This window comes from Sitodiplosis mosellana, unplaced genomic scaffold (genome assembly GCF_009176505.1).
Source record: "Sitodiplosis mosellana isolate CC-2019 unplaced genomic scaffold, AAFC_SMos_1.0 Smas_scaffold_5, whole genome shotgun sequence".
Taxonomy (NCBI): Eukaryota; Metazoa; Arthropoda; class Insecta; order Diptera; family Cecidomyiidae; genus Sitodiplosis; species Sitodiplosis mosellana.
The window spans coordinates 1,845,385-1,871,345 of NW_022595248.1; the positions used below are offsets into that span (position 1 = coordinate 1,845,385).

Below are 25,961 nucleotides of genomic sequence, written 5' to 3' on the forward strand. Positions count from 1 at the left end.
TACTTTGTAAGAAAATCAAAAATTCTTATTTCATTGCTCAATTTGCAGTTGGGACACTTGCCAGTCGATTCCGTATCAATTTTTCCGCTGACATACAAACGATGAATCGATGCATAATCAGCTTCATGCTATGATTAGCATATCTTAGTCAAAGGGTTGTAGTGATTTGCGCACGAGAAAAACATTCCTCTGGAAATGCTGCTTGTCTAACACAGAACAAAGTCATTTGCATAGGTAAATTGAGTTTCAGATCGTTAGATAGTTAGAAATTCGGTATTTGTTTGATTGTTTTGTATTTGTTTTTTTCTTTCGCCGATACAGAAACAAAAATATGTTTTCAGTTCGATACTTTCTTGACATGAATCCGATTGGATTGATTGAGAATGAAAAGAAAATATTTTAAAAAAAAAAACACCGACGGTTTGGCACCGATTTCGATGGTTCTAAATAATAAAAGCAACAGTCGTTGTTAAGTACGTAGAGTATGGCTAGCACGGGAATGACGTTTGTTTGACGTATTCCGAGTGTGCTGGGCCACAACACGCATAAAAAGACAGCGCAAGAGAGCGCATGGAATGAAAAGAGAGAATGTGGCATGAGTGAAGGCGTGTTTATGTGTGTGCATGTTTCGAAATTCATTGAGTTGAAACGTATAACAACAAGCCAATTTCTCACTCACCGTCTCTCGCACACCTTGAGCACCACACACTCTCTCGCACAGCGTATATATGTCTGTGTGTTACAAACAATGTGTGAGCGAGAGAGAGAGAAATGAGCGAAAGAATTTGGTTTGGACAGAGAGCGGAGAGCGTTGAGAAAAATCTTGTGTGTAATATATATAGAGAGTCAAAACATTTTCTTCTCACTGAGTTGACCGTCAGTCAATTGTGTATGTTCAACCAAAACAGAGTTGTTTTGATTGTGCTGACGGAGATATCGACAATTTAGTTCTCTTTTTTGATTTTATATTTTTGAAGTTTCTCTTTTCCACCCGTTTCGAGCATTGTTTGAAGAGAAGCAACAACGGTAGCAGTAATAATGTAATTCCAATTGAAATGCATTCGACAAATCGTAGTGAAACATTCGAATCGCGTGTTATAAAATGAAAACAATTTGCTCGAGTTTGTGAATTTATAATTGCACTTGGGCTGCAAAACAACAGAAAACCAACAACACACAACACAGCACACAACTTGAATCGTCGGGTCCAACGTTTGGTCTATAGATTTTCTCTCGCTCTCTTCCAAACGTGGTCGTCGTCGTCGTTGTGTTGCTCATTCAACATTGTGGTTACTACGGTAAACAAAGTGTGCAACTTTATAATATAGTAACAAAAAAAAAGAAGTAATCATTTTACACAAAACCCGAATCGAATGAACAGCGATTTGGACGCTAATTGTGGAAAAATCGAATCGAAATTGCGAAACAAAAACTCGAATAAAGGCGGCACAATTACTGATCCAAAAGAGAAGAGTTCGTGTGTTGCTGTTTTTTTTTTTCGTTTGAGAACAAAAAATAAAAATCAAGTGAAATGTCAACAAAATAAATGCTGTCGAAGTGAAATCACTCAAGTTGAATATGAATGAATTTTGTGATTTGCGGCCAAAGTGAATGTGGAAAAAGAATTTACTGAATGAATGAAAACATTTCGAGCACCAATCCGTTTATTTTTTTTCTGTTTGGCTTGTCTTTCTTGACATTTCTCGACAGCAACATTGAAATAACCCCAAAAAAATAAAATAAAATTTCAAGTACATCCAGCCAGGCCTCAACTAATCGATCAACCGAAAATTTCTCTTTGTGAATGCGAACAAGAGATGACAAGCAGCGAAAATTCATCGATTGTGTTGTCTAATTATTGTCTTTCTACCTTCCGTCGAATCGAACCAAATATTTGTGCATTGTGTAAGTGTTTACCATTTTATTTGCGTTATGGATTTTTCAAGCATAAATTTGAAGTTGATTTTTTCATAACGTGTACTTTTTTCTTCTTCTTGTTTTCTAATTGCAATTCACACTTGTCTACTTGAATAATTGAGATCTAATTACGGTCGCCTTCGAATAGAAAATCTTCCGTCTTTTTTGTTTAATATTTTACATGACAGCGACAGTAACGACGTCAACAACGGTTGTGGTTTGATTTTGTACGCAAAAGTTTCCGCACTAGAAAGTTTCATGTAAATCACTCTTAAATAAGTAGAGCAAAATGTGCGCGTCACCGACAAAAGTTGTTGACTGATGAATTTCGTGAATCGGCTCCGACCACTGAATTACAACTATTCAGTTTTTGAATGGCACTCGAATTTGCCGCAATGAAATGCGAATTTGTCTCAAGCAAAGCCGATCTTCTTTTTTTTTCGTTATGTGTATGCGAAAATAATTTTCGTAAATTTACAATTTAAAGTGGACTCGATTGTTGTTTTGGTCCCTCTGTCAGACTGAACTAAAAAAGAAATAATTGAATTTATCAAGATGTCGCTCGTTGAGCTATAAACAATAATATATGCATGAATGAAGCATTTGAAAAGAACGCGTGGCTTTCTTTGGATATCTCATTAGATATTTTGATGAAAGTTAATCGAATATTTTGATAAAATCGTGTACACACACACATTTAAATGTGTACCAGTTGCCCCGCATTCCGCAACGCTATTTTGAGCTTGAATTTACTCGGCTTCTGCTGATGATGTATGTAGAGCCAAACGAAAAACGACGAAACGCATATTTTATTTACACAGAAATTGACGAGATATAATGAATGAGAGTGCTGAACGGAAAACAGCCCCAGCGACAAATGTTTATAATATTGATAAAGTCAGTCATTTGCAGAGCATTATATTGAGTTCACCGCATACAACGCCGTCGTCGACAACGACGACGACGACGACGACAATAATAGCGACGCTTAATGTAGATTTCATCAGCATTTGAGCCGTGCATTTTTGTTCTGGCTTCCGCTTTTCTTATCGCCGAATATATCGCATTTGATTGAAATGAGGCGAGCGGGCGGGCGGATGGATTGTCAGGCATGCCACGACAGCGCAGCAACATTGCAGAGGACATGGCCATGTTCAATTATTCAATTGCGTTCAAAACTTTTGGATTTCGGCCGAGCAATTTTGGAAGTTTTTGGGCGACAAAACGTTTAGGGCTCTTATCACGATAAATACAACGATTTATGCGAATATCATGTCTCTTCTCACTGTTGCTACCTCGTACAGTTTCGCTGTCTGTGTGTGTGTGCTGGCATCTACTTTTTTCAGAAAGTCAGCTACCGATTTGTGTTTTTTTCTCTGTTGCTTTCAAACCGATTTATTCACTCTTTGTACGTAATGCGCTGAACTATTCAAATAGAATGACTTATCAAAAATGGTGGTGTGATAAACAAACTCCATTCATCCGAATATGTGAATCGGTTGAAAAATGCGTATGCACACAACTGGCGGCTTTGAGTAAACAGCGTTGCAATGCAAATCCCGGATCAAAAAGACAGGCATACAGAGCTTGAATAGAAAATAAACATTTTATTCATGGCAAAACAATAAATAATTTCTGTGTTTGCTCACTTAGCCCAGATTTTCGCTCATTTTCATGAGTGTGAGTTTGTGTGTGTATGCGACGCGAAGTTGAAAATGTTTGGCAATTATGACAAACCTTCAGCCACCTCTATCAAATTGGCCTACAAGTAGGATTTTTATTTTCAAATGTCGCTAAAACCGCGCGTTTATTTTAACGATGCGATATTGGCAACCAGCATAAAACTACAAAAATTACAAAATTTCCAAATGAGAGACGTGGTTAAGTATGATTAGATTTTGGTTTTGAAGTTGATGGTTCGGCCGACTTTCGGTGTCATTTTAAGGCTTAAAATGTCAATTGACCATTGTTCGCTCATTGAGATGAACAAATTGGAATATGGCTGATGAACATCATTGTGAACGAGATGAAAATTACATGAGCCGAGTTGAACTCGACCCAGCCGCACCACACAGCACGTGTGATTAGTCAGCGCAAATGATGCGATACGCTCTCGTATGTTGATAACTTGAGTGACACAATGGCACAGCAATGAGAATGTGTGATGTAATTAATGAGCGAGAGACAAATTGCCGAACATCCATCAAGAGCAAAAATCATGCGCTTGCCATTTAATCAGGTCAAATTATTCAATTAACAGCCAACTATACAAGTTCAGTCTCGCGTATGCTTATGGGCACCCGTCAAACATAGATGAAACAACCATTGACATGGTGGTCATAGCCATTCAACTTTTAATCTCACCGACGAAGTCGATTTTCAACTTAAACAAACAAAAAGACAACACACAACCAGAAAAAACAAAAGCTGTCGAAATATTATGCTGTTCACGGCAAACCAACAAACCCAAGCCGCTTCCATTGATACTGTTGAAGTATTCAAGAGGCTCGACCTGCTCAAGTAGGTTAATGTGTTGCCTATTGTATCACTAACGGACCTCGGTAAATTGGTTGTGTGTATGTGGTATTTTATCTGTAGCATTGCTCTTTTTTCCCATATTTAGAAGCCTACCGAAGCAAAGGTGATGAAAAGAGTAGCGTAGTTCAAATAGCAACTATTTGTGTGTTTGTGCTCGGCAACCAGACTAATTCTCGAAATTGAATAGATGTTTCAACGGTTTTCTATTTCCATTTCAAAGTTTTCCTCGCATACACACACGTGCCGTTTCAGTGCGAATTTCAACAATAAATCGCTTGCAAACTGCTTCTACCTAAGCCTAGGACCAGAGAAAAAAAAAACAACAACAACCAAAAAGCCAACTTATGGTATTCTATATCTCTGTTTCGGGCATATCACACGTAGCACTAATTTGAGTTTTATCGAAAATTTCGGCAAGTCAGCACAAAATATGTTTCGATCTACTCGGATCGAGCACGAATATTTCTCAAATAAATGTTTCACTGCATTAAGCAATGGCAATCGAAGTGGGCGTCGAAGCGTATAGCTGTGAATAGTCGTTAAAGTCGGCACACAATACAACAACAACAACGGTCTTCGTAATTCGAATAGATAAAAAAGAATGTGTACACATTCCAAACTGCTCTCAAAGAGATAGATACATGGGGCCGGAGAAATACAATACAGTGGAAAGTATAGTCGTTTCATAGCAAAATGGCCAATGAAAATGAGCGATCCAATTATGTAATAATACAGTCTTTCCTATATGGAGAATCACACAAGAACAAAAGGCTTGAGGGAAAAAACAGTGCAAAATTTGCCGCTTTTCCTTTTGTATCAATATTGGCTTTTGCTTCAGTTTTAAGTAAACGATGGCTGCGTTTTTTCCTATCTTCAGTGACTCTCCAATGAAATTCGTGCGCTGCAAGCGTTTTCCGCTTTTGTTTTCCAAGAATTTCCTTTACACCTTTAATTTGATTTCAATTTCCTTCGGCATCCGTCTCCGCACCGTGTGTATCTCTTGCATACACAAAAATACCGGGCACCTCATTCCACACACTCACAACGAAATAGTGTGCTGAGTCCAACTATTTTTCGCATAGCACATGCATTGCAGGCGAAGAACTTTTTCAGCTTTTCATATTTTTTTTTCACTTCAAACGAAGAAGAAGAAGAAGAAGAGTAGCATTCAGCGTTGAACGAAGAAAAATAAGGGACGGTGCACTAAATTTGGCCTTTACTCGTCTTTTACCGTTTCCTCATCGTCCATCTCGAACGAAATGAATTCCATCGTCTTGCCAATTTTTTTCCCCATTCTTCCGTGCATTTTCTCGTAATTTTTTCCCATTTTCTTCTCGTAATAGTGTTTACGAACAACACACATTTTCGTCGAAGGTGCTTTCCAATTTGTTTTTTATTGAGCATTTGAGTCCGTTGCCTGACTTTCTGTTCGATACGCTGCTGCTGCTGATTTTTTCCTCCATTTTTTGCAATGCTGATACTGAAGCAGGAACATTCTTGCGCTCATTTCAATTCATAAATTCACCGAATAACGATAAATTTTGATCGTTGCAGATTGCGATGCGACGATGAATTTTATTATTTTTCAGGGCCCAAAAATTGCAAAACAAAAATGCGCCCAAAAATTGCAGAACAAAAATGCGCCAATCACCAATTCAACCTATAGAGATAAACCCCACGTTTCGCCAACCATTGAACCGCTCTCTTTGTCAATGGAATTGAATGGTTTTCTTCCCCCTCTCTGTTTCGAATGCGAATTAATTTATTCGACTGCAAATTGCAGAAATATTTTAATGAATTGGCGTGTTGTCAAGTGCAGTTCTGAATAAGCATATCGAACACACGTATATAATTGGCGCATACCAAATAATGGCCAATTTAAAAAGGAATGCCCATTTTTGTAACAAAATCAGCTCGATTATTTATTGACATTTGCGTGTGAGTCAAAAAAAAAAACACTCGCTCATTCAACGCACTCACTTGCTCACATACATAAAATTGCATAAAGTATCACTTTCGAGACAATGTATCGAAATTGAAACGAAAAAAAAAACACAAGGCAGCGAGAAACAACCAAATTCAATCACACTGTGGACATTCTTTATTGACTTTTTCGATGTTCTATCGAACGGTTTTAATGATATCGAACACCGAAATAACTGCAACAACAGCACAAAAATCGGACCAAAAAAGCTGGTGTTTCGAGCGAGAACAAAAAAATATAATCAACATTCCAAACTGAAATCAAAACATGCCGTTGTTGTCAAACATGTGAATTGTGTGTACCGACCGCCCAGATATTTCACGTGTTCAATTAGAGTGCACAAAAGAGCTTAACCAAACGGTTTTAATGTGTTGTCGTGTGCTAATAAAATAAATGACACCTTCAAAACGTCAATGAATCGACATTTTGTACTGGAATCATTTAATTCTTTCAGATAAAATCTATCGAACACCTTCATAAGAATGACAAACGCTTTGTCATATTCCAAACACAATGTAATCCGACGGCATTAGCATAGAATTTACCAATAAAGGGAGTATACATATGTATATCTGTTGTTATTCCAATGGAGCTGTACACAGTGCACAGCATACACATATCATTCCGTTCGGAGGTGAATCGAATTCAATCGTGTTTTCATTCCGAGCCGACAAACAATGCACACAACACACTCGTCTGCACTTTTGTGTTCCGAATGTGTCAAATTCAATTCAATTATGTGTGAATGGTTTTATTCCCACCTTCGTTGAAGGTCTCTCTTTTACGCTGTGTCTCATTGCTGTTATTTGAGTTTTAGATAGTTCAGTTTGTAGCTACAAATTGATTAGCGAGATGTTTTGTTCATTCGCGCCTTTTGCTCGCACATTCTATCCGCAACCGATGAAATGCGTTCACTCGAATGAACACATGAAGTGAGCGTACGCTAACGCTCTCGCGTTAGAGCGCATGGCGAAGACGGAACATAACTGTAAACAGTTCCATTTCATTTCATTAATTCGATTCGACGAGTAATTTTTTTTTATTAAAGCCATGGTGTTGCAGTGACACGTCGCTGTTTTGATCTATTTGCAAGCGTAGTATCTTTTGTGTTACTTCATTTAAAAGCCGCGCATATAATGACACGCATTTCAATTTCTCTTTTCGGCAAAAACTGCGCTTGAAATTCAATCATTCATGTTGATCTCGTTTGTTTTGTTTTATCGCACGTTTTGCTATGGAAGGGAAAAATGAACATGACACGTCTGCAATCGAAACTGAATTCAGGCTTGCTGGTGATGGTGGAGTTGGAGCAGCGTATTTTTGGGTCCAAATCAATATTTGAGCAATTCAACCGAACCTCAATATGTAAATGTATAGCTCGAGACGAAATTTACATAGTGACTAAGCCGAAAAACACGAGCAATCTTCTTTGAGCACGGGAAAACATACGAAATCCGCGTTGAGCAGCGTAAAACATAATTTCTTTTACGAAGAATAAGCGTGCTCTTATATCCCAATCATGTCACAAATTGACATTGAGTGATTTTAGAATAAAACAGCGGGAAATGTTGAGTGTTCGAGTGAGTTGTGCTGTGTATGTCGTGCGAAAGTTTGCAGCTCTTCTACATTGAACGAACGTGTTTACGTTGAAAACAACGGCTTCGGGGCATTATTGTTGATCATCATTTTCAAGTAACACAGTTTCTGGCAAATAGATTCCACGTCGGCTGTATTTACACAAAACAGAGAAAGAGAGAGAAAAAAAGCACGAGACCGAACGATAGACAATATGCGATACACATTCTCGCTCTCGCGAGCGCAACGCACGAGCAACGGCGGAAAAAACGACGATAAATTCATGAGCCCACAACCAATGTGAACAAGTAATAATCCACTTGAATCCAATGATTGGATTGAACGAATTTAGGTGAATGTTGAAGTTAAACCGAACAAATTCATAGCTATCTATTTTCATCTTAACTGTGAGTGTATATCTACACGACGTAGATGGCGAACACACGAGAAAAAAAAACTCTTTAAACGTTTATAGCGAAACGAAAAAGCATTGAAAACCACTAAGTGCTCGCTTAAATGCTCTATCGTAGCGGAAGACGTATTCACTTAATATTATTTCTCCAATTCGGTATTTCCATTCGTGTGCTCTGCATCGGTGTGTTTCTCTCTCTCTCTCTCTCTTTCACTCTCTTGCTCGCTTTTTTCTTCGTCTCATCATCATCTTGACTTCGTTTATAATCTGCTCAAATTTCACTAGCGGAATTCTAAATATATCAGTCATTTTCTCATGATTTTTATTTTTATCGAAGTTCCATTTGCTTGTTTTTTATAAGATTTCTTTTTTTCTTTTTAATTAATTAAATGAACACAGAAAGTTAGTGCGGGTTTTTCTCTCTGTGCGTACTGTGCGTACTCAGGCCTTTTTATATTATTATATCTGCTATGTACTTCGTTTTTATTACTTCGTTTTCCCCATTGAAATCATGTACTTCAATTGCCCTCTTGCCCGATCAGAGTTGGTTGGAAAAACCGGAAATTCATATTGAATTTGATGTGATTTGATTTGATTTGATTTGATTGTTGTAAACTTCTATTTTACAAGCCATGTACAGCATGTTCAATGGAAAACTGAATGTCATAAGGACATGAATATGGCATCTCACGTTCGTGTTTGTGTATATCGTGGCTGTCGACATGCATTTTGTAACGTGAATGACAACTCATTTTGCAGTGTGTGTTTAAAATTGCTTGTTTTTCTACGGTGAACTTTTCAATATTTCCCGCTGAATCAATAACCAACACGTTTTTCAAATCCAACATTTGTTCAATGTGATCGATCGTGAAATAGTTGATTTGAGCAAAAGAAAGCGCCTAAACAGCTGTATATTCTCACAAAAGCAATAACAGACAACACAAATAGCAGGCTTTGCATTGAATGGCATAAGCACGATTTTTCTCGCTCTCACTCACTCTCTCCGTCGACATTTTTAAAATCAACGAAATTTTGTAATTTCCATCCCGTTCAACTGCACTTCAACAATCGCTTCATTTCAGTGTTGCATTAAAAAGTGCAGCAGCATTGCAAATGAGCCGTTGGGTTTCATTAAGTAATTTTGAATATTTCAAGCGATTATTTGAATATTTTATTTTATAGCAGCTTTTATCAACGATACTACTGATGCTATTAGATGCGGAACAGCCATGGATTTTGTTATTTGTTTGTGTTTTCGTTACTTTTTCATTTGATTTTTTTTTTTCAATATAGAAATGCGTGAATCTCGTTCGGTTGTGTAGTGAACATGCGATAAAGCGATAGTTAAAACGAACTGGCAGCTAAACTTGAAAGTTATTATTATTATTATTGAATTACATTCAAGTATGCCGATATTATGGGGCTGGCTGGCTGCTTTTTAACGTTGTTCAAGTACGCACTTAATAAAATATCATTTTAATGTCAAAATAAATGAGCGAATGAACATGATCGTTAAAAGTGACCAGATGCGATTTTCCGCTGCTTCCTCTTCAATTTTTTCGGCTCTGCTTCAGTTGAGCGCGTTTTTCTCTATCTCGCCCATTCACCGAGAGAGAAATATAATTTTCATCTCTTTTTTTTAACGAAAATGAAAAATAATTTTTATTTTACTTTGGTACAGCGCAAAAAAAAAAGCGGTAGAAAAAAGTGTAATTCATGGTTGTAGAATTATTGCGCGAAATGTGCAGCTGCAAAACTGGAACACATTTTGCCTTCGACTAGAGACAAAAAAAGAGAGTAAAAAACGTGATTTTCAACATGGGTTGTGCAAGCAATCGAGCACCAAGCATTAGATTGTCTCTTGTGACTGCTGGAGCCACCAATGCAACCCAAAGTGACTGGGTGTCCGTACAGCCAACGAAAGATCAAGAGTTTCATGTTTTGCTACCTCAATTCAGTTCGTTCATTATATCGCTAAAGTAGCTCGGTTAACAAACTAGCCATAAATTTTGCTGTGTGTGTGTATTTGCAGTGTGCCAAACGTGCAATAACCTGATAACACGCTGTGTGACGTCGAGCTGACATAATGAGAAATATTTTCTATTTTCTTCACTTCGCCTTTCTTTCACGAACAAAAGAATTTTCCATCAATATATATATAACGGAGTACAAAATACACACACACGCGGCAATGGGTGGAGCTAGAGACACATAATTCATCCTAATTCATCTTGTAAAATAACTTTCACATTCTTCGCTATTCATTTTCTATTTGTTATTTAACTATAATTAAAGAATAAAGATTCTTCGTAACCTACAATGGATCATGCAGAAACTTTGCGTTGAACTTTTCCAGCAGAATATGCTTTTATTACCCTCGCGCTCTATCGCACAGTTAATTGCTGTTGTCGAAGCTATCTGCGAATTGTGGAAGTTTGTGTGTTGCATAAAACATTGATTGGGAAGGACAAAGTTTTCATGTTTTCAAAGTTTTGTCTGTATCACTTGTCAATTTCAAACTGTCATTTTCTGACATTTCCTATGAACATTCATTATGAAAGCCGAACAACCGAAGAGATGTGAGATGAAATTATGTGTTTGCATATCGAAACGACACCGCAAATTTTTTTAACAATATAGAAACGACCACACGACCATTACCATTTGTCATCGTTCCTTATGGGAATACACCAGTGAAGAGGGAGAGAAAGATCTCTTACACCGCACCAGCAGAATGCGGAACTATTGACATTACTACCTCAGCCGATTACAAAATCATATCACACAGTAAAAATGTGTGTTAACTGTGATGATGTTGCTGGCTTTGGCTTTGGTTGTTTTTTTTTATCCTTCCATTACGTTTACGCGGTGAGAATGAGATGGGAAGCCGCAAATTGAAGGAAAAAAAGGTCTGTATCGTCCGATTCCATAATTCATTCCACGTTCGTTGCGCTAAAAATCAAAGGCAATGCAAACAAGTAGCATTAGCGCATCACACATAAAAGTCGAATTTGCATCGAAAATTATCACATGAACACAAGAGATTTACATTCGGTAAAACAATAGAAAATCGAGCGTGAAAACGACGAAAAATTGTGAAGAGAGACATGAAACAGCACATTCAGTTTTCAATCGCTTAGCTTTAGATTGAGATGAGAAGCCAAGTTAAATCTCTGTTCAAACTGCACTGAACTCTCTCATATCTCTTTGAACTGGTATTTTCTTCTTCTATTTTCAATTGACGCTTATATAAACATTGAGAGAGATTGAAAACGAATAAAAAGAAGAAGAAGAAGAAGCAGAAAAAGAAGCAAAAAATGCTCGTGCACACAGCTCATAATGCTGTTTAGCTTTAATGGTGCGGTTGATTGGAGAGAAAATCATTGAAGATCCACGAAAAATCAATCATGAATTATGAACAATGTGCCAACAACGTGAGCCGTTATGAAAGTGAATACAGCACGAAGATGGAGAAAAATGAGAAAAAGTTTTTTTTTCTTTCGAAATAGGCCTGTGTTGGTTGTTTTCTTCATATCTAAGACGAATTGTGTGATTACATTTATTATGTGTGTTGAGATTTTAACACTTCCGCCTGAACGGAGCGCGATGACTAGAGCAATATTGCTCGAAGCTATGCAATTTTTTTTTCAAAATGATTCTTATCGAATGACACACGATTCAGTTCTTCAATTGGACCATGAATTTCGTCGACATTCGGGTCAATTTTTGATTATATCATTCGCACTGTTTTTTTTTTGCTTTTACAAAGGTGGCCTTTGAGACTCTTCACATATGATTGCAATATAGCCAATGCTTAACTACCAAGCGGTTTTATGGAAGCCTATGGAACGCACAATATAACCAATGATTCAAAAATGCACAGAAAGAGAAAAAAACAATCCATTCGAGAGTCAAGATGAACTAAATGGAAAACATCACATTTTTGTTTTCAAAGCTGACGACTTCAACGAAGCGCGATCATATCAGCTTTCGCACCCGCTTTAATGGCTTCGTTTCATTTTGCACGTTATTGTTGTTGTTGTTGTGTTTTTCGGGTAAAAGTAACGTTTTACAGTAATTAAAAACGGTAAGAGATATATATTGCTGTGAGATTTGATTAAGCCAATTGGATGAATTCATAAAAAATGCTTAAAATGTGTTGAAATCCCATTGGATTTTATCCAATTTGAATATAACTGTACCGAAAGTCGCTCGAGCTCAAATCTCACTGGTCAAAATCTGTGTGAGTAGTCACGCGGCGATGCGATGATATAACATTGTATGAGAAAATATGAAAATCAGAGCAAACCTATGGAATGTAATATCGTTCCAATCCGAAAAAGATAGTTTATGAAATGTTGTTTTTTTGGTCATGTTGTTCGAAATAAGTGAGATCGTTATCGTAGCCCAGTTCCATCACAAACGCTCAAAAATCTGTATCAATGTAATTAATTTCAAGAATGAAACGCCGCTATAAAAAATGTGCCACTCTATTTGATAAATATGTGAGCGTCATTCGTTCAATCTCATGTAGTATGTCTCCTATCGTTACGCGCTTCCGGGCGTCAATCCATGGCATAGTAACGAACAGCTATCACACACACCGTTGTCGCTGTTCAAATATGAAATTGGATGACAGAAAGATCATGTTTATGGCTTGCACTTTCCATCGCACACAAAAATATATTGTATCGCCTCAGACATACATTGTAACACAGAAAAAAAACGTATGAGCCAAAGGAGCATTCATTTTAATGAAATTATACCATGGAAACGTGTGCACATGACGGCTGTAATTAAAATGCCATTTTTATGATTAGCTTTGGTCGTGTACAGCATGAACAGCATACATTCGCTTCTAATATAATGAACCACATAACTTAGTCTCATCTACTTTCAGCTGTGCGTGGCTCTATTTCATGCATTTGTGCGCTCAACTTTTCGGTTTAACTTTTTAAATGAGCAAGAAAAATGGGAATATTTTCGACTACGATGTTATCATCTGATTTTGCGTTGCGTATAAAACAGTATATTTCATGGCGTACGTGATAGAATTAGGAAAATTAGTCGAAATGCTGGCACAATGCAAGTTTTACTTGCGAAAAGACAAAGTTATTGACTACAAAAAAAAAAGTTATTGAAGACAATAAAAAAAAGTTGTCGAAGAATCTTACGGAAAATTACAAATTTTATTCGAATCGATTTGCAAAATCAAATTAGAACGCTTTGTTTGGTGAAGAGTGTACCGTTTAGGAGAAATGGAAAACTTTCCATTCCGGAAAATATTGAACGGAGGAAAAATTTGCATATTTCAGCATATGCTGAATGTCCAACGCATGTTCGTGCACGTCACGATTGCCGTCGTTGCCATCGCAATATTACGTCATTCGGCGCCCAACATTTGCACAAAATTTATTCTCGTCTAGACGACAAATACAGTGAGATTATCAGAGTGTACGCTGGTCGCCGGTTAAGAAGATTACTTAGCATAAATGCTTGTCTCTTCGATATAAATCTTCACTTTATACTTCGATTTGCGCCCGAGCGCCCGCGTCTCATCGAAGAACAATTTTTGCACAATCATGATCGGTATGGCTATTTCTACAACCTTGCCCATTAATTTTGAAAACGCGTCGTATTTAATTCGTCGATAATGCAAATGGCAATGCCGTTTAATTTGATTTGCGCTGCAAACTGAATGAGACAAAATTGCGGAAGGTTGTTATTTAATGGGTTTTTTCTTATTTGTTCACCATTTATCGGTGTATTAATTGGATTGTTCGCACGTTTTTACCGAACAATTTTTCGGGATATTGTTGTCATAAATCGAAATAAATTCATTCAATAGAAATCGTTGACTCAATTTACTTTATTTTCAATGATTTTTTTTTTTTTTTGAATGATTTTATTTAATAGAAAATCATTTAATCGCTTTTACAATGACGTACGACTGATTCGAAAAATGAAACTGAATTTATGATGGAAAATCATTTAAAAATAAATCATTTGGAAATTGAATGGCTTGACAAAATATAAATCGGCGGTAATTGTGAGCTCAATTGATAATGTAAAAATAATGAGTAGTTTGATTTGCAAATCAACCCGCATTGGAAATAAAAGAAGCACAATACTGATTTCGCTCGAAAACTTTTATTCAATCATTGAATTTCAATCATTCCAACCAAATCGAATCGAACGAGTGGGAATAGAGTTGATTCGAAAATCACATACATAGTAACAGCTGAGCTTGTGTTCTATAAAGTTGAAAGAACTGCTTAGAATTTTATTAACACTTCTTCAGTGTTCGATGTGTGTGCGCATCGATTCCATAAAATGGGGAAAAAAAAAACCGAAAGAATTGTGTTCGCACAGCGAGTATGTTGTGTGTCAACTGTATTTCGCTACTAGCAACATATTGCCATTTTAAGTGTGTATCCTTCGTTTTGCATTTTATTTCCATTTGTTTGAACATTGTTCACCTAACTATTTCCTTTATGGAACCAATTGTGTGGTGCTCTTGCTGTGCACTGTTTGATTTTTGACATTTCGTTCCATCTCTATTTTCATTCTGCTGTCTCCATCTGCACACACGATTTTCATATCTTCTGTTCACCTTTTTGCATGTTTTAGCATACTATTTATTGATACTTTATGGCGTATGAAGGTTGAAGATGATACTCGCACTTAAAAAAAAAACAACAACTGCTCCACCGAAGTGGAAACTGTGCGCAAAGAATGTTCACATCGCTTCGTCTTCGTATTCTTTTCGATTTGTTTAGAACCAATCGCCGCAACAATTCCAGCGCTGTGCTGTGAGTTGAACTATGTTGAAGTCACATCATCTTGCTTATTTATAATGGAATTACGAGGTCGTATATAACATACAATATTATTATCGAGGCGCCGTTTATATGATTGTCTGTGATAGTTTAATCGATCGTTCTTCAAATTATTACCATGCTCAAATTACCATCATCCATTTAACCCGCGCGCCAATGATTTAGCTCTTTACCATAACCATGATTTTTCTGCAACATCATCATCATCATCATCATTCACATTTGCACGCACATACACTCGACTCGATGTTCTTCCGCAAAAACCGATGAAATGTATATGAGCTATTCGACAGTTAATGATTTGCGTGCGTCTAGAGAGACAAAAACACACACACACACACGCCGCATTTGAAATATGTTTAGCATCATTCGTGCCAGAGATGATGTGTATATTTCCTATAAATTTAAAATGCTAAAACATGATGCAAAACGAATTGAATCTTATTGAAAGATGAACGAAGGACAGAGAAGAACCAACAAACAAAAAAACAATTTTGAACTTGTGTGTTTCTATGTAGTCGTCAAGCGTTTTCATGTTTACCACGCGAGCACATCTCTTCGAGTGTGTTAGCTAGTGCAAAAGTGTCACTTGCAGAGCATATTTCATCCAGTGTCAGTCCGTTACATCACGTCCTTCAAGCAATGTGTACGTGGTATCAGAAAAATTGTCGATTGAGAGAAGAAAACGGAAAATACGGTGTGTTTTTTGCTGTGTCGTTGTGCGCATTCAAATCTTTATTTATTCCGCATACGTGTGAAATTATATGTCAAGTGACGGGAAAAATCACAAGTTTTTTCTTTCAAAATTGCAAATTTTCTTGCGCATTAGATTTGAATTAGCTCTCTCTCTCTCTCTCGGTCTCCTCTTCTTCTTCATCGTTACATTATCTAATCGAAGTTTGCATGATTGCTGGCTTGGCTTGGCTTCGCTCGTTATTGCCGCCACCAAACTGCGTAAGTCACCCAGCACGACGAATGCTAACCACATGTCTTGTGGTATTTCTTAACACTCGATATCTAACTGGTTTAAGAGAAAATTGGAATCGGTTTTTGTTTCTTTTCTTCGTATTTTTTGCTTGAATTAGCATTTGCTGGATGAAGTGTAAAGTGCATTGGCCGACCGATGTAACTAAAAATAGATTTTCAACTATGTTTCGTCTTCGTTGAGCTCATGGATAATCATTCGTGCAGATAAACAGTTTTAAAATTGCGGAATCGTTGCGAAAGTGCTTCAAATTAACTGAAATGGCAGGCTTTTAAGGCCATTTATTCTGCGGACATTGAAAAGGATACTTTGTTTTTGCGACGAAGTTCCCAACGCATTGAAAACGAGCGACGGGCGACGGGCGACGCACGACTTGGAAGATGAAGAGGAGCATCGTTAATTTTAATGCGAGTATCGTTTGTTTTTTATTTTCTCCACTCTTCTCTATCTACTCTCATCATGTAATAATGACAAATGCCATTGCATTTCATTTCCTCTCTTCCTTCAATCATCCGAACGTAATTGTAGACTAAATACCAAATGCATTTGTAGCCAATGCAATACAAACGATACACACACCATTGCCAATTACTGAAGAGATACTTTAGCCTTAAGGAAAAATAACTATATTTTATTTATGTAAGCGCTTTAATTGTGTATTGAGACGCAAAAGAATCTCTTTGGGTTTTGTTTGTTTGCTTACTTGCTTGCCAGCGCATTTAAAATCCATTGTGCACATTCATTAACTCGTCTTTTGTGTGTACACATCAGGCCATCCACATTGTCATGTAATATGTGTACTGTGGCCGGGACATGGAACTTTGACGTTCACTCAGAGCGCGAGCAAAATCGACCAACCGCGCTCGCACCCAAGAGATGCAGTAAATAATAATAAATGCCAAACTGGAAAATGAAGAAAACGAAATTAAAAAAAAAGAAATAACTTAAGCCTAGTATTTATATTCTAAAAATAGGTATGATTTAAAGTTTGCCGGGGCACAAAAAAAAACAAAACAACAAAAACGAAGAAAACAACAGCAATATTGAAATGAATGTTGCAAAAACATTCAGAAATTCCGTGTGAGTTGAGTGAATGGTTTGATACATCGTGACTTTAGAACCGGATTGCAATTCTGTGTGATCCATTACGTATGAAAATATTAACATTAATGTTCTAATCATTACTGACGTATTATCATACTCGTCGTCGCCACTTTTTTCTCTCTCTCGGTGGTTCTTGCTCTGTCTTACCCATTCTCACATTCTACTCTGGCTTCTCTTCTTCATTGTTTTTTCATATAAAATAAATTTCTGATGCGCGCACGACAACGGTCATCACATTATCGCCACGAATAGCGCGCATTCTCAATAAATAGCATGTTGTGCTGAATGCTGAACCATTGAAACCGATTTGTTCAAAACCATTTTAGCATTGCATTTGAATAAACTCCCTATTGTACATTCCAAGAAATGTCACATTCTCTCATTCACATAATTCCGCGGAACGACAAATCCAAATGAGCCAGCGTGAAGTCATCATTGAAATGGGTTTGTGTGTGTGTGTGTGTGTGTGTGTGTGTGTTTGTTGCACTGCATACGGACGGGTGTGTATTGTATAGCGTTTACATCCTGAGGGCACCATTAAAATTAAATATTAACCGTTAGAAAATTAAATAAAATTTTTCCTTACTTTGCCAAAGAGGCAACAACATTTAGAGCACTCCGTTTGCACTCATTCTCTCTCACTCATGTCATTCTGCATGGTGATGGCACCTTAAGTAGCGCATAGACAATTTTCAAAATGTGATTGACAGTCAAAGTAGTGCGTGAGAATGTTCCTTAAAACATTTGCAACGTTTTTTTTTATCATTTCAATATAATAATGAGTATTTCATGGATGTGCGCTGCTGCTGCTGCTGCTCAAAAGTGCACCCAAACGACAACTCTGTGACTTGCCTATATGTTACTGTGAAAATTGCCGCGATACTTCTCGGTGGAAATGCTATAAAAATAGTATTATACACAATTAGAGGTGAACAAATAGTTACATGTCACCATACAACACACAGACACGTACATATTCTATATATACATGTATATGTACCAAGAAGCATGAGCCAAGCGCGCGGCTTGCATTCAACTATTTCAAAACAAAATTGGACAAAAACCATTACATCAATTTTAGTCTCTCGTCGTCGTCGTCGTTGCAATAGTAGCCTTCGTTGTTGTCGTTTGCCCTTTTTTCTCTCTATATATTTTATGTTCCTTTGTTCGTGCGCGGTTATTTATTTAACCGAATGCAGGTTATTCTGCATTTTCGTAAAAAGCTTTAATTTGGTATGCAAAACGGTTTCGTGGTAGGTTGTTTCTCTCTCTCTCTCTCTCTCTCTCTGCTGTGCCATTCTTATTTCCCATGCAGATTTTGTTTTGTGTGTATTTTCTGTTTTTTTTACTCTCTTTACTGCAACCAGTTTAAAAATGAATCATTTACACACAAAATTGTGGCAACCAATATAAAACCAGCGCCGTACTTGATCGGATTGAATGTTGTGCAATTTTTGACAAATCTAGAACACATCGAAATCCCATTTTATTCCACATAAAATCAGAGTATATGTGTTTATTTTGGGCTAATTCAGTTTAAAATGTTTTACGAATTAACTTTGCAGCCCATTCAAATCGGGTCGTCGAGTGGTCATTATCCAAAATGACAGATAAAATTGCGATGCAATGAAACTTAAGCAGTTTTGTTGCGCTCTAGTTTTGAAAATGGATGTAGGTGTGAAATTCACTTGCATTTTATGCAGATTTATGTACATGTTTACTGTGAATGTGCTTTGCTGCTCTCTATTTTTCACACATCCATACAATATAAGCGAGAATAAATTTGTACAATCATTTGCAGTCAGTCACAATGAAGTGATAACCAGTTGACATGTGTGATATTGCTAGGCTAAATAAATAGGATATATCGTGTTTATCGCTCAGAATATCTCCTCCGCTCACACTGTATGCCACAAAGTGTCAGCGTAAATAAAACGGAATTGGAGTGTATTTGTAAGCATAAAATTGTTAAAATAACATTTTCGATGTGCTTTTACTGCGGACATTTATGTGTTTTATTTTTCGATTCGAATGTGTAAAACATTCTGAGAGAGCTAAGTTCTACCTTGGGTTTGGTCGCTTGATATTTTTCTCTTTTTTTCATCTCTTTGTTTACATTTCGCATGAGTTATTTGACAGAATAACAAATTTCGTTCATTCGCTCTTTTCCGCAAGCAGAGTTTTTTTTTATTACCGTTGGTCCACGAAACACTTATGAGTCACAAAGCGAATATTAAAGTCTTAATTAAAAAAATACTTCCAACATAAAACGTAGAACCGCACTTATCAATTAACGTTTGAGTTGCGGATGGGCTCCATAGAAACAAGTCGTACACTTTTTCATCACTCTTTTCCGGGTGGGTACGTTAATTTTCGTATATTTTTTTGTTTTATCGGAAACCGGAATTCCTAAAGGGAACAAGGCAATCATCTAAGCCATTGTGTCGTGTTCAAACGAATTCCAGTGATAACAAGCTGAACGTGACAGTGTTTCTATGCCGCTGAGACTAAATTGATAAGAGAGCATCGAATCGAATAGTGTTATTTTCGTTGCATTGTACTGTTGCTGTGTCAAATGTTATCCAATCGATTGGAATCGTAATGACAATGAGTGATGAGATTTACGATGTTACCAAGATCTGATACAAATTTACCATGTCCATTACCAGACCGTTTGTTGAATTGCCTGGCAAAAACGTTAATTTCATTTGTCCAGGGGTTTAATGACACTCAATGCATTGCCTAGTGATTGAACAACGAAAAAAGCATGGCCGAAAAAGTAATTCGCATTCGATGCTGCTGTTACTGCTGCTTCTATTGATGATGTTATCCATTTTTATTAAATGAGCCTATAATCTGATTTGGTGATTTAATGTAAGCGATTGAATCTCATTTGGATTATAAATTGAGTATGTATGATGGCGATTCCCAGGGTACGGCCATGAACTATGTGTGTCGCAAAAGGTAATGCGCAAAAGCACCTTCATTCCAAGTGATTGCGATTAATTGATGATTATTGACAGCAATAAAAAGCAGTCGTATAAAAAACGCCATCATCTTGATTGTTAATCACATTCGACGAGGCTCTGAAAGACGACAGAGAAAAAAAATGAACATGGGATTGTATTCTTTTATTCATTGGCATCCCGCCTATCATTTGAAGCCATGAACAAGTAAACTCGAATGAACGAAGCGCGCAAAACAATGAAGACATAAGAAAATTACATTGACACATAGCCAATGTTGCATCATAATCACAACGCCCTTTCCACATCGAAACACTCTCGACAGAAGTCAAGGATTTACAAAAGTTCTGTGCCGTTTATCATTCGCATAAATCGCAACGAAACACATTAAAATCCACAGTTTTATGCACAAATATTAATTAAAACCACATGCAGTGTTTTGCATATAATTTATGCTCAATTCGGTTGATTCCTTCATTGTTGGCATTGTCTGAGCAATTGTAACACTCAAACGAAAAGGTGTAACATTAATTATCGGCTTAAGTAAGTTATTTAATTGTGTCTGAGCCAAAGTCAAAACAACTCATTAAAACATGCCTAGATTTTTTTCGGGTTGTAGCAAAAAAAAAAAAAATGAAGAAGACGAAACACTGATGTGAAGATGAATGAAGACAATTGTTAAGTCCAATTCGTAAACATCGTCTCGACCCGAAATGATGAAGAGCATAGGTACATACACACACACACACGACCTTGACAATATATTCACTTCATGTTTTTACTTTTTGTTCATTGCTGTTGTCACTGTTATTGCTGCTCATCTTGCGTGTTCGTGTGTTGAAGAAGCGACAACAACGACAGAAGCAGCAGCAGCAGTAAAAAAAACAGCATTAATCATGCTACACGTACCGTTTGCATTCATTACATTTAATCGTGAATAAATGGGATGATGACTGTCATTGCGGTCGTTGCGCTTCACTTGTCATTTCATCTAATCACGATGTGCTTACAACAAAATAAAGGCCAAACAAGTCATATAATAAAAAAGAAGAACATCATTCACTTTTCGAATGACAAACAGCGAACAAAGACCATATTCAAAATGTAATTTCCCTGATTAAACATCAATTGATCTTGGTTTTTTATGAAAAAAAAAAATGGTTTTTTATTTTACTTCTTCGTCGTCGTAATCATCGTCGTTTTTGAAAAAATTGTATAAAATTCCTATTTCAAGCCATAATCCGTTCTTTTTCCACGGATATTCATTTGGGATATTCACACAAAACCGCTCACGATGCATTAAAATTGTATTTCTGTACCTGGCACATGTGTCTTGATTTATCTATTATCCTTCCATGTTGGTGGTGTGCGCGCGCGACTGTGCGTATACCGGCGGCTTCTTCAACCGCTTGTCGACATGATAATAGCTGTTGCTAACAAATTTTTTGTCATTTTCAACCACTTTCAATGCTTGTGCACTTAATTTAACAGCTCTCAACTCGACTATGCGCGGACGAAAATTGCGATGAAGTACAGTACTTTATTTAGCTCAACCATATTTAATGTCTTTTCATCATCAACTTTGTGGGCTTCACATTTGTCACATCACATCAGACTCAATCACTCTTTCTCACACTGCTGCTCATCGAAAATGAAAATGCCTTCGTGGCAACTGTCACGAACCGAGCATAATACGATACGTATAAAAATATATACCGACAACGACGCACAGGCACACACATGTTTTAATGTCTGATGTTTGTTATCAACATTCATTTTTCGTGACAACATCGACGGCGACGATGACTCCGTTTGGCAACAATCCTTTTTATGGGCACGAAAAATTCGGGCACTGAATTTTTCGTGCAGTGAATCAGTCAACATTGTCATGTTTATTTCCTTAATTACTTTCATTTCGTTGTCATGATTTTTATAGCTTCGAAATGAGATGGGAAGAGAGTGTGCTACGTGCAACGTGGCACCTGTGAATTAAATGGGAACACGAATGGAAATAAGTTTCATCGGTGTGCGAAGGAAGAACGAACGATAATGAAAGAATCGTTGTGCAGGAATATTTAATGGATTTTCCAATGGAGTGGGATTTAATAAGTTATTTTATGGTGAAGCGGAAAAGTTCTCGTTTTGAAATTGTTTATTGCTTTTCGTTTTGAATGTGCTGTTTGTAATCATGTTGCAGTTGTCGAGCTACTGCATCGGAATAAAACTTTATTGTTGACGCTTTTCATGATGAAGTTTTCGGATTTTGCCTCAGAAAAACACACATTTCACTTCGGTGAAGGCAGGACGAACAGAAATCCCACACAATGTACCGGAATGCAATAAAATAATCCGTCTTTTTCTCTATTCTCTTATCCTGTCCTTTTCCACTTGACTTGCAATAATCTTACGCATACAAAGTAAACTCAAGGATGGTGAAGATTGCATTGAACCGAACACACTGCCACCGGATGAGCCAAACTCATGAATTCGAAAACATTTCAAAAGACGATGCTGCAATAACGGATAATGCAACAATCCGACCGGAACTTGAGCTGCATGGGAAAATGTGAAATAAACAAATGGCTTCCATTTTCTGGCGCAATTGAATAAAAATTCCTCTTGACTTCGTCCGCTCGCCCACCCGCTCACTTACTCTTCATTGGAAAATGGGGAAAATGCAATCGCTGCAATGATTTCGTTTTGATGATGGTTGCACCGAATTGACTTGATTACATTTACTTGAACAAGTGCATGAAATTGTGCAATGAAATCGCATCGTTGGCTGTGCATTTGCATTTATTTCGCTGACTTGGTTACATTTCGACACCGACAATTATCGTCTTAAATGCAAGTGGATTGTTAACAGATACCTGTTTTATGGAAATTACAACTACAATTCGAAGGATAGTATTTAAAATACAGCAGCCACAAACGCACCACGAGAGCAAAGAAAAAATTTGAATATTGTCAACGCCCGCGCAGTGGCAGCGTTGAAGTGATAAATAGAAAATCGCACTGTTGCTCGAACATATCGTATGTACAAGCGCATTATGACGCTGTGGGATTCGTCGAAAATAATCAACATGAAAGCTCCGACTGGGAAATAAAATTGAGATGAAGAAGAATGTGTTCTCAGAGCGCGCTGTGGCCCAACATATGAGCGGGAAAAAACGGAAATTTGAATATATTTAGAAGAAAATCTCTGAATCAACAGAAAAGAACGCTGCATGAATATATTGGTGTCTGTGTGGGGGTGGATTGGTCACGGTTTGTGTTGGCGTCACTCAAAATCTTTGTGCACAGAAATTGCGAGAAATGGACAAGGCCATCTGGCTGACATATTACACTTGTACGTGCTACGAAAATTGATACACCGCATACCCTACAGCGAAACTAAAATACACAATTTCCTTGAAAGGAAAATGGAAATAAGCCCAACACACGGAATATTGTCGGGAGCGTTAAAACATAGATAATAGAAAGAATCAACATCATCAGAAATGTTGTTGGCCCAAGCAATCTATTCCAATTTCTGCGCAGAAAAACACTGCAAACTCCAGCCCGCTTCTATTTCCTCCATTTTCTGTCTTCTTCATCTCATCCAGCTTGCAGCTCCAAACAATTTCCGCACATAACTTTTGACTCATTTCATGTTTTCCACCCCAAACAACACATCTGACACATTTTTTTCCCTTATGACTGTCATTATGTGAAATGTGATACATTTCAAATACGAACCTATTACCCACATGGTAAACGTTCTGCTGTTCGTGCCGTTGCTCTATTGCCATCTAAAATGGAAGCATCATTTGTTCGATATAATTTGGCACAGATTGATTTACGTAATCAATTTGAAAAATCTGTGTTTCCACTGTGCATTACGAGCCATGTTTCATGATTGCGATCTTTGAACACGAATAGTGAAACGACATTTAAAACTCAAACGCTGAGCACCAAAGAACACATTACATCGAACACCCTTGCGTCACTCACAGGATTACATTTCTCAATTTAAATTGTTGATTCGCTCATTTCATTCTTTTTCCCACTCATTCATTTTTTTGTTGTAACATTCCGAAGAGCATTGAAATATTGTAACATTCCGAAAATTGACAGCTAACGGCAATTGCAATTTGCTTTGCCATGCGAAAAAACAAAACTCACCAAAAATGTTGTTCACAAATGGGAATTTCCCATCAGCAGACAGAACAGACGAGAAATATGTACAACAATTCGTTGAAGTCAAGAATTCGTTGCATTTTCATATAGATATATCTAATCGGAATTGCACATCAGCACAAGACAATGACAACGAATTGCAAATATAAATGAAACAGCACATTTGCTTGACTCCATTTCAGTTTCTACTATCGAACTTAATCGTACAGAAGTTTGCACTCATCTACATTTGTCGAGCGCTGAATTTTTTTTTTCGCTTTGTTTGTCTTCATAGAATTCTTTTCAATTGTTTGCACTCACAAGAGAAAAGTTCTCGTTCAGTCTTAATGTATTTTAATCAGTAAAAGGTTCATTCTTTCCACGTTTGCTCGATTAAATAAAAAGAAAGACACTTGCTGTGTTCGCAATGATAATTGCACCGAATTCAATTTAAACTAGAGCTCAAAGATCAAGTAAACATTGAAATGGCGTTCGTTTTTTTTCTCATGAAGATTGCTTGAATATTCAAAAGTTGCTTGAAGAAAATGCCACTTCTTGAAAACATTAATATCAATTTTATTCTCTTTCCAGACAGAAGGCCCGTTTGAGCTCAAAAATTGAAATCTGAAGGGAAACAGATGCCGTCATCCGATAGATACTTGTGCGACGTCATCTTTTGCCCATTTTGAAGTTGGAAAAACTCGCCCAAAATCATCGTCTGCAGTGGTGGTGGTAGTGGTGATTCATCCATTATTGACCATGCATCCCGAAGTTTGACGAATGAAGCATTCCTACTCGAAATTCCGAATCCACCACTTTTCGCTTGAGTGCACATTTTGAATGGTCTTTAAGCGTTTCAATCCACATTTTCATTATTCAATTAATGGATTTCAATGGGCAAACATTTTCGTCATTGAAATAATGATAAAATAAAGTGGTTCGAACGGAGATTATTATTATTTGCCATCGATGAATTTGTTCGGGTGAGTAAATCTATTGAATTAAATTATTCGGGGCGAGTGCTTCTATATTTACACGTTCGTGGAAGAGGAAGATAATAAATTTAAATCGTGCAGCCATTTACCATATTTTAGTCTAGACAATACAGAATAACATCGATAACGAACGAATTTCGATTATTTCGCATACAATGAACATTTTATATAACAATGTGTTCAATATTTATTTGGCCAACGGAAGAAAAAAAAGAATCGTCGACCACATTTTGTGAAAATAATTGAATGAGAAATTTTTGCTGCCATAAAATGCGCAAAAATTTATTACCAGCTTTCAATGGTGTAGGAAAAAAGCACAAGAAGATACTTTGACAATAATTTTATTCTATGAAAGTTCTATAAAAGAATGCGTCGGTAGAAAAACAAGTTCTATAGGGAGTTGGATTAATTGAGCCCGAACAACAACAGCAAAATAAAAAACCATGCAGACAATGTCGATGAGGGAAATAAAAAAGTTACTCAGGATT

At 37.0% G+C, this 25,961-nt stretch overlaps 1 protein-coding gene across 3 annotated transcripts in view; it reads left to right on the top strand.

Moving 5' to 3' along the window:
• The first annotated feature begins 758 nt into the window (after positions 1–758).
• The window catches only part of LOC129567134 (beta-1,4-glucuronyltransferase 1), a 44,981-nt gene continuing 19,778 nt past the window's right edge, over positions 759–25,961 (top strand). The window contains exons 1-2 of one of the 3 annotated variants that reach the window (XM_055443749.1): positions 759–1,905; positions 25,074–25,461. The gene's annotated coding sequence lies outside the window, so the exon portion shown is untranslated. Of the gene's footprint in view, positions 1,906–15,838; positions 16,220–25,069; positions 25,462–25,961 lie in introns of those variants that run through there. The other 2 variants (XM_055443750.1, XM_055443752.1) reach the window with 2 other exon arrangements.